Here is a 14,129-nt window from a genome sequence, read left to right as displayed (position 1 = left end):
AGTGGTAAAGAATGTCTCAGTGGTAAAGAACCTGCCTCCCAATGCAAGAGCCACAGAAGTGAGTTTGATCTCTAGGCTGAAAAGATCTCCTAGTGGAGGAAATGGCAACCTGCTCCATTATTCTTGCCCGGGAAATCCCATGGACAGAGGAGCCTGGTGGGCTACAGTCCATAGCGTTGCAAAGAGTTGGACATGACTGAAGCGACTTAGCACACACATATGCACATATTCTCATCTTCAAAATGAGAATTATATTGGGACTCCTGAGAAATCTGTATGCAGGTCAAGAAGCAACAGTTAGAACTGGACATGGAACAACAGACTGGTTCCAAATTGGGGAAGGAGTAAGTCAAGGCTGTATATTGTCACCCTGCTTATTTAACTTATATGCAGAGTACATCATGTGAAATGCTGGGATGAAGGAAGCAAAAGCTTCAAGATTGCCGGGAAGAAATATCAATAACCTCAGAAATGAAGATGACACTACCCTTATGGCAGAAAGCAAAGAAGGACTAAAGAGCCACATGATGAAAGTGAAAGAGGACAGTGAAAAAGTTGCCTTAAAACTCAACGTTCAGAAAACTAAGATCATGGCATCTGGTCCCATCACTTCATGGCAAATAAATGGGAAACAATGGAAACAGTGAAAGACTTTATTTTTTTTTTGGCTCCAAAATTACTGCAGATGGTGGTTGCAGCCATGAAATTAAAAGACACTTACTCCTTGGAAGAAAAGCTATGACCAACCTAGACAACATATTAAAAAGCAGAGACATTACTTTGCCAACAAAGGTCCATCTAGTCAGAGGTATGGTTTTTCCAGTAGTCATGTATGGATGTGAGAGTTGGACTATAAAGAAAGTTGAGCACCAAAGAATTGATGCTTTTGAACTGTGGTGTTGGAGAAGACTCTTGAGAGTTCCTTGTACTGCAAGGAGATCCAACCAGTCTATCCTAAAGGAAATCAGTCCTGAATATTCATTGGAAGGACTGATGCTGAAGCTGAAACTCCAATACAGTGGCCACCTGATGCCAAGAACTGACTCACTAGAAAAGACCCTGATGCTGAGAAAGATTGAAGGTGAGAGGAGAAGGGGAAGACAGAGGATGAGATGGGTGGATGGAATCACTGACTCGATGCACTTGAGTTTGAGTAAGCTCCAGGAGCTGGTGATGGACATGGAGGCCTGGTGTACTGCAGTCCATGGGGTTGCAAAGAGTCAGACATGACTGAGCAACTGAACTGACTGACTGATCAATGAAAGAGACTATTAGTCGGCCCTTATATCATTGTCATTTCCATGGTGATAAAAGCCCAATTTTTTGGTGAGGCATCAGGCTCCCCAGGATGGAAACTGCCTTTCTTAGCTCTTCCTTGAGCTCTTCTTAGTCTCTACCTTCTGGCAAGCAAATGATATGCAAGCAAAAACATCTTTTAGTAGCTTTTAAGAGCCCTCTTTTAAAGACACGGCACATACCCCTTTCCCTTTTTAACTCTGCCTTGTCTTCCATAGTGTTCCCTGGAAGCTGATGCTATAATCTTGGACCAAAGATGAAAGCCAAGAATAGCTACAAGAGAGAATTTGGCTCCTAAGTGGGAGACTGCATTTACAGAACCTCAGTGTGTGGCACAGGATGAGCTGAAGTGGTCAGGTAGTGAGTGGGAATACACAGATATTGCTGGCTAAGAAGCTGGTGAGCTTCTGGTTTTGCGGTGGCAAAACATTTAGTAAAAACTCTTGCCTGAGTTCACTGGGAGATGGAACAGGGGTAGTATTCAGGAACAGGTGAAAAAATGTTACAATGTTGGGTGTGTTGACTGTTTCTTGACACTCTTGCCATAAGAGAGCTGAGCCCTGGCCAGGGTTAGCAGTCTGTAGGCATTGGTGGAAGCGAGCACAGCTCTGCTAAAATAGGACTCTATCGTGTCCTGCAATCTTAAGTCGAAGGAGTGCTTGGTAATTGGGGACTGGGGACTGAAAGTGCCAATGCATCTGTGTCCAAAGCCAAAGTGCTTAGTGGTGACTCTGAAGGGGCAGCTTTGCCTGGACAGAAACTTTGGGCTGCAGGCTCTTTTTAAGCTTAATCTATGAAGAGCTCTCTGCATCTCCACAAGCAAAGTAAAGTAATGGACAAAGATCAGATCAAGTGTTGCCCTCTCTCTAAAGCCTGCTGTCTCCGATGGCTTCAAGACAGCCACTATGAAGATGAAAGTAAGGGTGTGGAAACTGAGGCCAGTGAGGAATAGATCAGGGGCAGGCTCACTGCTGATGTGCAGGCATGTCTGACCTGCTGCTGGTTTCTGTATGATTCTGACCTTAAAACAGGTGGAAAAAAATGTCAATATGTGCTCTCTCTAATATTCTATAAGTATCTACATAATACTTCTGATTTTGTGTTTTGGCCCGTTAAGCCCCATGTGTTTATTCTCTAGCCTTTTTATAAGAAAAGTTTGCCAACCTTTGGACTGGTATCATGAGCACATATAAGGTCTTAGACCCAAAGTTGTGTGTGTGCTCAGTTGCTCAGTCATGTCCAACTCTTTGTGACCCAGTGGACTATATCCTGCCAGGCTCCTCTGTCTATGGGATTCTCCAGGCAAGAATACTGGAGTGGACTGTCATACCCTTCTCCAGGAACTGAAGGAGATTCATCCCAACCCAGGGATTGAACCCGAGTCTCCTGCATCTCCTGCATTTAAGGTAGATTCTTTACTGCTGATCCACTAGGGAAGCCCATACACAGAGTGACTGCAGGCAAATAAGCAAGAAACTTAGCAAAATTTGGGGGGAATTTTATTGTTTTAAGTCACTATTACCTTCACCTGCAAAAGTCTGGAATCATTCAAGCCTGAAAGCAATGCTGCTGATCCCAAACCTGCATGAGCAGGAGGTGGGTGGTCAGCATCTAAAAGGAGCACACCCTCCAGGGCCCGCCTCACCCGCCTCCAACGACAGGACAGAGGGCCAGCAGCCAGTGTACTCTGTGGCCTGAGACGAGGCCTGCACAGCGCTTACCTTGTGGATTTGATAAAGGACAAATGGGCCAGTGGCTGCTCTGTGTTTCCTGAGTCCTCTTCCCCTAGCAGGATGTTTTATTTACCACCGTTGAGACTGACTCCATCATCCCATATTGTATGGGTGTGTCCTTCAGTTGATAGGTCACTGAGCTCCAAGGAGCCATGCATTTCCTGGTGGACTGGAGGTGATGGGATATGAGTGAACTTCAAAGCCCCAAGAGTCTTATCTAGTCCCAAGAGAGACCATTGTAAGACTACATTTTCATTTAGCCATGTCAAACACTTCTGTATTGTTTGCATTCTGTACAAATACTTGGCAATTTTTGTCCTAAAAATAAGGGCATTATAAAATAAGAAGAAATCTGCAGTGCCTGTTTGGCTGTGGATAGTGTCAATATTTATGAGGGCTTATCAGTCTTTAGAAACAATGGAAGGTACAACTTTTACATTTTAACACCTAAACCTCAGGGGTTCCATCCCAATTCAGAATCACTCTCGAGAAAGGGATGGATTTTGCCATAGTACTTCTGTGCTTTGGCATCGTAGATTTTTTTTCATTTTGCTAAACCAGTATCTTAAAGTGAAACTCTTCATTTTTTTTCTCTTAGGGACCAGTGACTCTCATTAATTAATTGCACAAGCATTGTAACACTATTAGTGAGTTTAGACTTTATTAGCATGCAAGGAGATCCAACCAGTCTATCCTAAAGGAAATCAGTCCCGGATATTCATTGGAAGGACTGATGCTGAAGCTATAACTCCAGTACTTTCGCCACATGATGTGAAGAACTGACTCACTAGAAAAGACCCTAATGCTGGGAAAGATTGAAGGTGGGAGGAGAAGGGGGCAACAGAGGATGAGATGGTTGGATGGCATCACTGACTTGATGGACATGAGTTTGAGCAAGCTCTGGGAGTTGGTGATGGACAGGGAAGCCTGGAGTGCTGCAGTCCATGGGGTTGCAAAGAGTTGGACACTACTGAGTGAACTGAACTGAGCACAGTAATACCATCCTTGGGCTTCCCGGATGGCGCTAGTGACAAAGAACCCCCCTGCCAATGCAGGAGACTGGGATGTGAGTTAGAGCCCTGGGTCAGAAAGATCCCCTGGAGGAGGGCATGGCCACTCCATTATTCTTGCCTGGAGAATCTCATGGACAGAGGAGCCTGGGGGGCTACAGTCCATAGAATGGCAAAGAGCTGGACACAACTGAAGCAACTTAGCACACACACACCATCCTCATATTACCAAACCAATACACTCTTAACATTGTAGTTATTCCATTCTAGTCCTTTTCAGTATGGATCTTTAATTCTTACAATCATAATCAAAAATTGTAGTCTTGCTTTTTCACTAAATATTATGTACAAGAATCTTCTGAGTTTCTATATAATCTTTTTTAAAAAAATGTATTTAGCTGTCCCAGGTCTTTGTTGAGGCACTTGGATCTTTGTCAAGTCTTGTGGCTCTTTCGTTGCGGTGCACAGACTCTCTAGTTGTGGTGCACGGGGCTCTGGAGTGCAAGGGCTTCTAGTTGTGGCACATGGGCTCTCTAATTTTGGCATGCAGGCTTAGTTGCCCCTCAGGAGTTTTAGTTCCCTGACCAGGGATCGAAACTGTGTCCCCTGCATTGGAAGGCAGATTCTTAACTACTGGACCACCAAGGAAGTCCCTCTACATGGTCTTTTAATTAAGCTTTTTAGTGGCTGCCTCATGTTCTAATAGAGATTCCTGTTCTAGGCATCTGTTGTACCCACTCAGCAGTTAGTGACCTAAAACAACAAAATAATTGAATTACTTCTCATGCTTTCTGTGTGTCAGGAGTTTGGGGAAGGCTTGCCTGGGTGGTTTAGGCTCAAGTAGTTACCATCAGAGGGTGGTTGGATCCTGGACAGAGGTGCCTGGGGCAGCTGGGTCTGGCTGGGCATCCATTTGTCTTTCTGTAGTTTCAGGGCATCTCAGTGTAGACTCTCCACCTGGGCTTCCTCACAGTATGGCAACCCCAGGATGCTAGGACTTCATAGGAGGTGGTTCAGGGTTCCAGCAGGAGCATTCTAGCAAGCCAGGCAAAGCTTGGTCTCCTCTCACCTTAAAACGGTGCCAGTCAGCTCCCCCTTGGTAGCCAGGGACTAAGGTCAGCACGGATTCAAGGGGAAGGGATATGTCTCTCTGGCAAGGGGTTGAAAGAATTTGCAGAGATGTTTTAGAACTGGCACAGGTCCAGAGCCAGTTTAATTGTCCTAATTATCCTTTTGCTACTGGGCATTATTTGTTTTTTTTCCTACTAAAGTAATATTGTGATAAATATCTTCATATATATAGCCTTTCCCATAGTTTGTATGAAGTAAGATTATCAAGTCAAACAATATAATCTTTCATTTGGTCCCTGAAATATATTGCCAAGTAGCTTTCCGAAAGGATTGTATCATTAAAAATGCTGTACATGATGTAGGTGATCATATTTTCAATACATCATTACTAGTAATGTAGATTACCATTAAACTTTTCTTTATTAACGTAATGTGTAAATTGTGTACCTTAATGTTTACTTAATTTGCATTATTTTTATAATTGGCAAACTTGTCTTTCACATTTCTGAATTTTATTATCTTATTGTCTTCCTAGTTTTATCTGCTGGGGTCTTAATGCATTTATTTTAAGTTGCATGCACACTTAGCATGTTAAAAATAGTCATTTCCAACTATATTTGCCCAGTCTGCCTATTCTTTTTCTTTGGATTGATAATTTTCCTTGAGGAGTAGGTATTTTTAATTGTTTCTATCAAATGGGTCCAGGGAGGACCCATTTCCACTGTGTCAGATCATTTCTGCTCCCTCTGCTGGCTCCTGTTTGCAGTTTCTTTGAGGGAACCTAAATATTGTACTTCACAGTCAGAAGTGGCTGAAAATGCCTGGAGCGAGGACGATTAGCTTGAAGTAGGAATTACTGATCAAATATCCTCTCCTCACCTCTGCAAGGAAAAGGCGTCGGGAACACTGGGGTTGGTAATAAAGGGATATAATGACGGGAAAAGAGGACAGAGGAGAGCCACTGGGTAACAGACACTCTTTGCTCTAGATTTACGTTGCCCCCTTTTGGCTGGGTCTGTTGAGTTGGGACAGTCTGGAGAGGACACACAGGGTAGGGACGAAGGGGTTCAATGTGTGGTGTTCCCCCCTTTACTTCCCAGATGGAGACACACCTGGTAGCCTACTGTTTGAGCCCTGTCTTGTGTGCATACTCTGTAGCTTCAGTCATGTTGGACTCTTTGCAACACTCTAGACTGTAGCCTGCCAGGCTCCTCTGTCCATGGGATTCTCCAGGCAGGAATACTGGAGTGGGTTGCCCTCCTCTAGTGGATCTTCCTGACCCAGGGATCGAACCTGCATCTCTTATGTCTCTTGCTTTGGCAGGTGGATTCTTTACCACTCACACCACCCGAAAAGCCCCAGCCCTGTCTTGGGCTCATTTTAAACATCCTGGTCTCCAAAACCCAGAGACGTGTGTGCGGGCATACCTCTCCTTCAACAGAATGACCAGCGGTAGAGTCATTTGAATTGACAGTCACTTCCAGTAAGTGCTGAGGTCTGGAGCCTCATCCAGGAAGACAGACAGTAAGAAAAGTAAGGAAAGGAGGCCAAGGGGAGTGGGGGTGAGGCCTGAAAGAAAGAAAATGGTGCTTAAAAGGCTCTGAAGTTCCCACTGGCGAAGTCCAGCTCTGCGGTCATCTGTAATGTGCTCTAAGGAAACAGCATCCACACGCCACATCACCACCAAAGTCACCTCTGCGGAGTGACACACGGAAGCCGGTGGCCCAGACGCAGGCCATGGAGCTTCTTCTGGTCTCAGGCAAACCCACACATTTAATGCTCAGGGAGCACATACATCACACACCATTAAAGCTGCCAGTTTCCGTCTCTTTCACACCATTAGCTGAATATATATATCATTAAAGGAAGTGAGTTACAATATAAAAATATGGTAATTTTGACAGTCAGGTCACAATTGACAGCACATTTGGGGGCCTGCTTTCCTTAACTGTCTCCAGAGACCCTATATTTAGTGAAAAGACATTTCCCAGAAAAGTTTTCATAAATATTCTCCAGGGGGAAAAATGTATATTTATCACTTCACATAAAAAGAAATCTGAAGTAAATGTTTTAGTAGCTGACTTCTCAGAAAGTGAGTGGCTATTTTTAATCCAGGACTGGAAGAATTTTTCTTATCAACTTTATGAAAGTCAGGGAATGCTCTCAGCTGGGTTACCAGCAATGTTATTAACAGCAGCATCCTTATTTTTTTTTCTTCCTTCCTTGCCCTCCCTGCCACTGTAATACTTCATATTCCATCTGATCCTGGTGTGGATATTTTTAATTTTTTGCATTTTATGACACTTTGTCATTTTGGAGACTCACTGGCTGTGGACAGACTGCCCATCCCAGGGTAAGCTGATTCTTGGAGATAGCAGATGAGTCCCCTACAATTTCACCTGTCACATTTCTATCACCCCATCCAGAGCCCCGCCTCTGATCATCTCCTTGTTTAGACTCTCAGACTTCCAGGTACTCTTGCCTTCCCTAAGCACTTTAGGCTCAGATACCAGACAATGAGGAACAGCCCCTGTGCCCTGGAGCCCACTGAAAGTATTCAGGCTAGCCCATCCAGCCATACTCAGCTAGCTTATCCTGCTGAACTTATTCCTTTCCCCTCAAACAATAATAAAGGTTCTTCCCCACTCCCTCCTCACTTCCACTGCCTCCTAACCCACCCTGGCCCTTCCTTGTGGAGGCCCTATTGGTACGGTGTTGCCCTTCCTTTTGGGGAGTGTGAGGAACACTCGATGTCTTTTTGATGGCATTCATCTCCGAATTTATTATTTACACCAGAATTTAATAATAATAAAATCTGCATTGAAAAACAGGGAGGGATAGTTAGGGAGTGTTCGATGGACATGTATACACTACCATATTTAAAATGGATAACCAGCAAGGAGGTTAAAGAGGAGAGTGAAAAAGTTGGCTTAAAACTCAACATTCAGAAAACTAAGATCATAGCATCTGGTCCCATCACTTCATGGCAAATAGATGGGGAAACAGTGGCAACAGTGGCAGACTTTATTTTGGGGGGCTCCAAAATGACTGCAGATAGTGACTTCAGCCATGAAATTAAAAAATGCTTACTCCTCGGAAGGAAAGCTCTGATCAACCTAGACAACATATTAAAAAGCAGATATATTACTTTTCCAACAAAGGTCCGTCTAGTCCAAGATTTGGTTTTTCTAGCTATCATGTATGGATGTGAGAGTTGGACTATAAAGAAAGCTGAGAGCTGAAGAACTGATGCTTTTTGTGGTGTTGGAGAAGACTCTTGAGAGTCCCTTGTTCAGCAAGGAGATCTAACCAGTCCATCCTAAAGGAAATCAGTCCTGAATATTCATTGGAAGGACTGATGCTGAAGCTGAAACTCCAATATTTTGGCCACCTGATGCAAAGAAATCACTAGTGAGAAATCACTTTTCTCACTAGAAAACACCCTGATGCTGCTAAAGATTGAAGGCAGGAGAAGGGGATAACAGAGGTTGAGATGGTTGGATGGCATCACTGACTTGATGGACATGAGTTTGAGTAAGCTTCGGGAGGTGGTGATGGACAGGGAAGCCTGGCATGCTGCAGACCATGGGGTCTCAAAGAGTCAGCCAGGACTGAGTGACTGAACTGACTAACTGAACCTGCAAGGAACTACTGTATACACAGGGAGCTCTGTTCAATATTATATAACAACCTGAGTGGGGAAAAAATTTGAAAAGGAATAGATCCACATATTTGTATAATTGAATCACTTTGATGTACACCTGAAACTATTACTACATTATTAATCAACTTTAAGTGCTTAGCCTGTCAGTTCAGTTCAGGTCAGTCTCTCAGTCATGTCTGACTCTTTGCAACCCCATGAATCGCAGCACACCAGGCCTCCCTGTCCATCACCAACTCCCAGAGTTCACTCAGACTCACATCCATCGAGTCAGTGATGCCATCCTGCCATCTCATCCTCTGTTATCCCCTTCTCCTCCTGCCCCCAATCCCTCCCAGCATGAGTGTTTTCCAGTGAGTCAACTCTTCTCATGAGGTGGCCAAAGTACTGGAGTTTCAGCTTCAGCATCATTCCCTCCAAAGAAATCCCAGGGCTGATCTCCTTCAGAATGGACTGGTTGGATCTCCTTGCAGTCCAAGGGACTGTCAAGAGTCTTCTCCAACACCACAGTTCAAAAGCATCAATTCTTCAGCGCTCAGCTTTCTTCACAGTCCAACTCTCACATCCATACACGACTACTGGAAAAACCATAGCCTTGACTAAATGGACCTTTGTTGGCAAAGTAATGTCTCTGCTTTTTAATATGCTATCTAGGTTGGTCATAACTTTCCTTCCAAGGAGTAAGCGTCTTTTAATTTCATGGCTGCAGTCACCATCTGCAGTGATTTTGGAGCCCCCCAAAATAAAGTCTGACACTGTTTCCACTGTTTCCCCATCTATTTGCCATGAAGTGATGGGACCAGATGCCATGATCTTAGTTTTCTGAATGTTGAGCTCTAAGCCAACTGTTTCACTCTTCACTTTCATCAAGAGGCTTTTTAGTTCTTCTTCACTTTCTGCCATAAGGGTGGTGTCATCTGCATATCTGAGGTTTAGATATTTGTCCCGGCAATCTTGATTCCAGCTTGTGCTTCTTCCAGCCCAGCATTTCTCATGATGTACTCTGCATATAAGTTAAATAGGCAGGGTGATAATATACAGCCTTGACGTGCTCCTTTTCCTATTTGGAACCAGTCTGTTGTTCCATGTCCAGTTCTAACTGTTGCTTCCTGACCTGCATATAGGTTTCTCAAGAGGCAGGTCAGGTGGTCTGGTATTCCCATCTCTTTCAGAATTTTCCACAGTTTATTGTGATCCACACAGTCAAAGGGTTTGGCATAGTCAATAAAGCAGAAATTGATATTTTTTCTGGAACTCTCTTGCTTTTTTGATGATCCAGCAGATGTTGGCAATTTGATCTCTGGTTCCTCTGCCTTTTCTAAAACCAGCTTGAACATCTGGAAGTTCACAGTTCACGTATTGCTGAAGCCTGGCTTGGAGAATTTTGAGCATTACTTTACTAGCGTGTGAGATGAGTGCAATTGTGTGGTAGTTTGAGCATTCTTTGGCATTGCCTTTCTTTGGGATTGGAATGAAAACTGACCTTTTCCAGTCCTGTGGCCACTGTTGAGTTTTCCAAATATGCTGGCATATTGAGTGTAGCACTCAGTTGGGTACAATTCTATGACCCTTTGGAATGTAGTGCACCAGGGTCCCTCCCCTGTCCATGGGATTTTTCAGGCAAGAATACTGGAGTGGGCTGCCATTTCCTCCTCTTCTACATTGCAGGTGGGTTCTTTACTTGCTGATCCATCAGGGAAGCCCCAGCTCTTTGTGACCCCATGTATATACAGTCCATGGAATTTTCCAGGCCAGAGCACTGGAGTGGGTAGCCTTTCCCTTTTCCAGAGGATCTTCCCAACCAAGAGATTGAACCCAGGTCTCCCACATTGGAGGTGGATTCTTTACCAGCCGAGCCATAAGGGAAGCCCTAATCAACTGTACTCCAATAAAAAACAAAACAAAACAGAGAGATGGAGAATATTATGATTCTGCTTTTTAATGGCTCTGAGTAGTGAGCCTAAGGACAGTCCTTCACATTGCATGTAAACCACTGCATGGTTTATCATACTTGGCCTCAGTTAAGAGGAGACTTCTTTCTGGTTCAGTGGATCGTCCTGCACACTGTCTGCAGGAAACTCTACAGTGACGAAAAGCTTTGGAGTCTAGCCACTGTGGGAGAGAAGTATGAGGAAAATGAAATTTGGAAAGCCTGAGGTTAGTCTAGGCAGGACCAGGCTGGTGTCAGATGTTTATTGAGGCAAGAAGATTATAAAAAGAGAGAAAGAAAAGTCAGTTTCAGGTAGAACAAGATGGAAAAAACTTAATTCAACAGCAGTCCTCCTGAGCAGAGCTTTAGGTTCTGATGAATGCCTTGACAAATAAACTGGCAACATGCTCATCCTGAGACATGAGTACCTGGGAGTATTGCTTGCGTGCGTTAGTTTCTTAGGGTGGGCAGACGTGGATAGCAGGCAGCCGCTACTTGGTGTGAGTTCCCTGCTGGGGTAGGTTTGGGGCACAAAGCAGGGAGGGCAGAGAAGTCATCAGCACCAGAAGGAGGCATTTACCTGAAGCAGAGTGAGTAGGGGAGGGGACGTGTTTTGAAGCAAGTTCCAAGCAGAGCAGACAGACTGCGCAAAGGCCAGAGAGAAAGTGAGCCCCAGAAAAGTTTATAAAAGAATTATAGGTACAGATTTTCATTAAAATTAAAAAAAAAATTTGTAGTAAAAATCTGATAGCAAAATTTACCATCTGTGTCATTTTTAAGTGTACAATTCAATAGTTAAGAATATACACAATGGAGTATTACTCAGCCATTAAAAAGAATACATTTGAATCAGTTCTAATGAGGTGGATGAAACTGGAGCCTATTATACAGAGTGAAGTAAGCCAGAAAGAAAAACACCAATACAGTATACTAATGCATATATATGGAATTTAGAAAGATGGTAACAATAACCCTGTATGTGAGACAACAAAAGAGACTGATGTATAGAACAGTCTTTTGGACTCTGTGGGAGAGGGAGAGGGTGGGATGATTTGGGAGAATGGCATTGAAATATGTATAATATCATATATGGAACGAGTTGCCAGTCCGGGTTCGAGGCATGATACTGGATGCTTGGGGCTGGTGCACTGGGACGACCCAGAGGGATGGTATGGGGAGGGAGGAGGGAGGAGGGTTTAGGATGGGAATACATGTATACCTGTGGCGGATTTATTTCGATATTTGGCAAAACCAATACAATATTGTAAAGTTTAAAAATAAAATAAAATTTAAAAAAAAGAAAAAAAAAGAATATACACATTGATGTGCAACAGATTTCTAGAAATTTTTCATCTTGCAACACTGAATGCCAATATCCATTGAAAAACTCTTCATTCCCCTCTCCCCCTGATAGGGACAAAGTACGTGATTAAATAGTCAATCCCACTAAGGGATCACAAGAAAAAGAACAAGAGACCCTTGTTAAGTTAAAAATCACTTAAGAAAGCAAGTTTGCTTAACCACAAACCCCGGTAGGCTTGCTTTGAAGCCATGGAATAGAAGCATGAGACGTGCCCCAAAACAAATAATGGTGGAATGAGCCTCACATGGTGCCCAGTGAGCTCAGTCAGTAAGGTAATGAGTCTAAAATCAAAAATATAAGGAAAAAGTGACGTTATACTGAAACCTGAGATGATTTACCATTTTTAGTATGCGTTACATTTTTTACTTGTTTTCACTGCACTGTGGCAGTCCTGGCTTGACTGTAGAGATAAGAAAACTCCCTGCCTGACATGGAGGAAGAGCTGATGATGGAAGCTTGACATCTACTCAAGAATGTGGACAAAGATGGTTTTTTCCCCTTCCCTACTTTTCCTTTGATTATAAAACAAAAACCCACTAAATTCTGTGCAAGGTACTCCCTTGCCAAACCACTTATAAACCTCACAAGCATTCTATTCTAATAAGTCAGTTCTCTATCACTTTGCCTCTTGCTGAATTCTTTTGAGTTGAAACATAAAGAACTGGAGTTCCTTGGAGCACCCCCCAAGATGTATTTCTTCAGTTTCATACCTATTGCCTTGTAACCACCATTCTACTTTCAGTTTCTATGAGTCTGACTACTCTGGCTACCTTTAGCTTTTACCTTTTGTGATTTGCTTATTTCACTTAATATAATGTCCTCAAGTTTTATCCATGTTGTAGCATGTGACAGAATTGCCTCCCTTTATAAGGTGGAATCGGAGAAGGCAATGGCACTCCACTCCAGTACTCTTGCCTGGAAAATCCCATGGACGGAGGAGCCTGGTGGGCTGCAGTCCATGGGGTCGCACGGAGTTGGACACGACTGAAGCGACTTAGCAGCAGCAGCAGCATAAGGTAGAATGATATTCAGTTGACTGTGTGTATCACATTTTCCTTATCCAGGCATCTATTGTTGGATATTTGGGTTACTTCCACCTCTTGGCTATTGTGAATAGTTTTGCAGGGAACATGGATATGCAAATTTCTCTTTGAGATTTGCTTTCAGTTCTTTGGGTAAATACGCAGAAGCAGGATTGCTGAATTACATGGCAGACTTTAATTTCTAACGATCACTCTAGTAACTGTGTGTAAGACTAATTTTACATGGGGCCAGTATTTGAGACCGAGAGACCGATTGAATTCAGGCAAGATATCAGTTCAGTTCAGTTGCTTAGTCTTGTCCGACTCCTTGCGACCCCATGGACTTCAGCATGCCAGTCCTTCCTGTTCATCACCAACTCCTGAAGTTTACCCAAACTCATGTCCGTTGAGTCGGTGATGCCATCCAGCCATTTCATCCTCTGTCATCCCCTTCTCCTCCTGCCTTTAATCTTTCCCAGAATCAAGGTTTTTTCAAATGAGTCAGCTCTTTGCATCGGATGGCCAAAGTATTGGAGTTTCAGCTTCAATATCAGTCCTTCCAATGAACACTCAGGACTGATCTCCTTTAGGATAGACTGGTTGGATCTCCTTGCTGAACACGGGACTCTCAAGAGTCTTCTCCAACACCACAGTTCAGAAGCATCAATTATTTGGCACTCAGCTTTCTTTATAGTTCAACTCTCACATCCATACATGACTACTGGAAAAACCATAGCCTTGACTAGACTGACCTTGTTGGCAAAGTAATGTCTCTGCTTTTTAATATGATGTCTAGGTTGGTCATTGGAGAAGGCAATGGCACCCCACTCCAGTATTCTTGCCTGGAAAATCCTATGGATGGAGGAGCCTGGTAGGCTGTAGTCCATGGGGTCGATGAGGGTTGGACACGACTAAGCAACTTCACTTTCACTTTTCACTTTCATGCATTGGAGAAGGAAATGGCAACCCACTCCAGTGTTCTTGCCTGGAGAATCCCAGGGATGGGGGAGCCTGTTGGGCTGCCGTCTATGGGGTCACACAGA

The sequence above is a fragment of the Bos grunniens genome, chromosome 2 (genome assembly GCF_055505025.1).
Source record: "Bos grunniens cultivar Pamir isolate PY7600 chromosome 2, Bosgru_T2T1.0, whole genome shotgun sequence".
In the NCBI taxonomy this organism is placed as follows: domain Eukaryota; kingdom Metazoa; phylum Chordata; class Mammalia; order Artiodactyla; family Bovidae; genus Bos; species Bos grunniens.
Note: the sequence above shows the minus strand (reverse complement) of the source record.